This window comes from Mesocricetus auratus, unplaced genomic scaffold, assembly GCF_017639785.1.
Source record: "Mesocricetus auratus isolate SY011 unplaced genomic scaffold, BCM_Maur_2.0 Super-Scaffold_100049, whole genome shotgun sequence".
NCBI classification, from domain to species: Eukaryota; Metazoa; Chordata; class Mammalia; order Rodentia; family Cricetidae; genus Mesocricetus; species Mesocricetus auratus.
In genome coordinates this window covers 196,604-200,622 of record NW_024429226.1, presented here as the reverse complement: position 1 = coordinate 200,622, position 4,019 = coordinate 196,604, and positions in this window count along the sequence as shown.

Genomic DNA, 4,019 nt, shown 5'->3' with positions numbered 1-4,019 from the left:
GGGAAAGCCATAGGTGAACACATAGCAACCTTAGGGAGATCTTTCCGGCATTTCAGAGGTGGTGGGAAACTCCTGTCATGACCTGTTGCCTGTTATAACAATATTCGATGCTATATAGGGAAAGCAATATGTTTATTTACCAGAGAGAGAGTCGCACAGACTAGGAGTTAGAAGCATGGCTGGCTTCCAGGAGCAAAGGGAAGCCCCTTTTCCTTTCACTTCCTTTTATTGCTACCTTCACCCCTCCCTGTTGGGCGGATAGCTTTGTGGGGTTCACTCCTACAATTGCCCTTTTAGTCTAAGCAGAAGATTTAAATTTGATACAAACTCAAACATATACAACATATATATGTAGAGGGTGATAATTAAGTTATAATCTACTTATCCTAAACTAAACATATCCATTCCACCTAAATTCTAAACTTATCTGAAAGGGATGCCTAAGTCTGAACACCTCCTTACAATCCGAACCCTAAAATAATTGCAAAGTAACACAAACAGGTGTAAACTATCCTCTAATGTCAATAGTAGAGAGAGGGGATGTGGAATTCTCAAATTTACTGCCTGCTGAAGTGGGACGATGACAATCATGGGGAGCCCTGGGAAGAAATTGTTAGTGTAACAAGAGTCTTAAGTAGGTCAGTTAGTCTCTGTTTTGCAGGAGAGGCTTGAGTGAAGTTCCTGATTAGATTTCTAATTTTGATTGAAGCTCTTGTCTGAAGCTCTGATCAGATTATAGAAGATGCACTGTATCAGTGCCTTGGCCTGATGATGTGTCAAGTGATGTAGTTCCAAGCTGGTTTCAGGATGGTGCCTGTCAGGTGGGGTTGATGATGTGGGACAGTTTAGATGTATCCAGTCGAATCAGGCGAAGTCGGGGAAGTGAATCCTCATTCTCTTTCTGAAACAGTTGAAGGTCGCTGTCAAGAAATCCCTTTGTCTCTGGAAAACTGAAATATTAATGTTATCACAGAAATTTTTAACTTTTATGTGTATGAATACTGGGAAAGGCAACCTTAAGGAAGATACTACACATGAAGGAGATTAGAGTTTTAGAAAAGAGTCAGATATACACAGATGACAGTCCCCATATATATATATATATATATATATATATCTTTTTTGTTGTTGTTGTTGTTTCTGTCTTATATCAATGGCTCTTTGATACAACACAGAAAGTCTGAATTGCATTTTAACAATATGCTTGGGTTTAAACCAGGAGAGCCAATCCAACTCCAAAGCCAGAATTAATTAGATGAATTGGGACTCGAGCATATTAAGAAGTGGAAAAAGTAGAAATTACAATAAGAAAATAGAGAGATTTAGACACCGATAACACATTGTATTATTGCATGATTGGTGGTCCTCTGAGTAGCTATCCTTTCTTCTTTAGGTATCCATATACCTAGTATTTTTTCACAGTTCAGAACTAATTGTCCTGTGCAGACACAAACAGAATACTTCTCTTTCCTTTAATGAGGTCTCCTTATACATAGCAGACCTTCTAGATCAGCCATCAAACTTCCTCCTCCTGAGACGTTTTCTGTTCTGATCGAATCTTAATTGATTTAGATGGGACCCAAACCTTTTCTTCTCCTGTGGAAACAAAAGCATAACCCCTTCCCCAATGTAACACATATCCTGGTATCCAGACTGAGGTCATATCATCCATAAAATACACCGGTTGGTTCAGTTCAGAAGTCTTCTCTATAGTACAGTGTCTTTCTGCTGCAGTTTGTCCTTTTTCATAAACGTTAAGAAAATTGAATGTTAGTAAAGCATTACATAACCTGTGTTTAGGGGTCTTTGTTCTCCCTGGCTGTTTATGAACCATCTTTTTAATGTTCGGTTAGATCTTTCAATCACTGCTTGTCCTGTGGGATTGTAAGGTATAGTAATTACATGTTTTATATTATAATATTTGAAAAATTGTTCCAATTTGCTGGAGACATATGCTGGAGCATTGTCAGTTTTTATTGTTTTAGGTATACCCATAACAGCCATCACCTCTAAGAGGTGTGTAATAACAGAGTCAGTCTTTTCAGAGCTGAGGGCAGTAGCCCATTGGAATACTGAGAGCATGGTATGGTATGGTATACATATATTAACCTCCCAAATTCTGGGAACTGAAATACATCCATTTGCAAAAGTTCATTTCTGTGAATAACTTTAGGATTACAACCTGCTGGCAATGGAGTTTGATTGCAGAATGAGCAACTGGGGCTATTTTTTCATATTTTTTGGTTTGTTGACAGGTGATAGAAAAATTCTTCTTCAAGTCTTTGCTGTTAATATGGTGCTTCTTATGAAATTCTGAAGCTTCCAACACATTACCTACTAACAAATGATCAATTTCAACATTGCCTTTTGCCAGAGGACCTGGCAGAACTGTATGGGATCTGTTGTGTGATATATATGATGAGTTCTGTTCTGATGGTTTCCTGTAATTGTAAAAATAATGAGGTTAATTTTGTACTATCAGGAACAAATTCTACTGTCTCAATGTGCAAGTCAACTCTTTCTGCATACTGGGACTATATTGAGAGGCTCTGTAAAGTCTTTAAGTACCATGAGAATGGCATATAACTCTGCCTTTTGTACGGAGTTGTAAGGGCTTTGAACTACATTACTTATATTTCCTGATTTATACCCTGCCTTACCTGATTTGTTTGCATCCGTGTAGAAGGTAAGAACTCCAGAAATAGGTGTTTGTTTCACAATAAGTGGAAAAATCCAAATTGTTTTCTTTATGAATTTGATTCTCTCTGTTTTGGGATAGTTATTACTTATAGTTCCCAAAATGTCACTGCAAGCTATTTGTCAATACTCATTATCCTTCCATAAGGAGGAAATCTCAATATTTGTTAAAGGTACAATAATTTCAGCTGGGTCATTCCCACTTAGTTGACGAAGCATTAATTTACCTTTTAATATCAAATCAGAGATCTTTTCTTTATATGTTTTCAATTTTTTATTCTGTTTATGTGGCAGAAATACCCATTCTAGTATGATGTCTTCACTTTGTATTAATATTCCTGAGAGGTATTATCTATATGGTAAAATAACCAGAATACAGTCCAGTTTTGGATCCACACGGTTTATATGTGCTTCTAATATTCTCTTTTCTACCCATTCTAATTCTTCTTCAGGCTCAGTTGATAGTACTGGTGGGCTGTTAAGGTCTTTATCAACTTTAAACCCATTTTCACAGGTTTTAAATCATGCCCTTCTACACCGATAATTGTCTGTAGTTGAGAGATTTCTCGTAATAGTTTTTGAAGATCATTAAGAGTCTGGTAACGATCTTTTCTGATCTGTACTTTATGTGGTCTAATTATCTGAGCATCTATTTTATAACCTAAATAGTTAACAAAATCTCTTCTTTGTATTTTTTCTGGAGCAATTTGTAATCCCCAGCAAGATAAAGTTTACTTTACTGCTTCAAACATCTTTTCCAATGTATCCTTATTTGAACCAGACAATAATATGTCATCCATATAATGGTATATTAAGGAATGTGCAAATGTTTTACGAATTATTTCTGGAGGTTTATTCACAAAATATTGACACAAAGTTGGGCTGTTTAACATATCTTGAGGTAGTACCTTCCACTGTAATCTCTGTACCTAATGGGAATTATTATACTTAGGTCCCGAGAAGGCACACTTTTCTGTTGTTTTCTTGTAATGATATGGTGAAGAAGCAAACTTTTAAGTCGATAACTATGATTGGCAAATCTTTAGGAATTAAAGAAGGTAACGGCATCCCAGGTTGTAGAGACCACATAGGCTGAATTACCTAGTTGATGGCTCTAAGATCAGTAATGATTCTCTACTTACCATACTTCATCTTGACAACAAAAACAGGTAAAATCTATGCACTAGTTGATTCCTCAATATGTCCATCATCTAGCTGTTCCTGAACTAACTTCATAACTTCTCCAAAGCCTCTAACTTCTCAGATGTCATAGGCCATTGACCCACACAGACAGGTTCATCAGTCAGCCATTTTAATGGTAG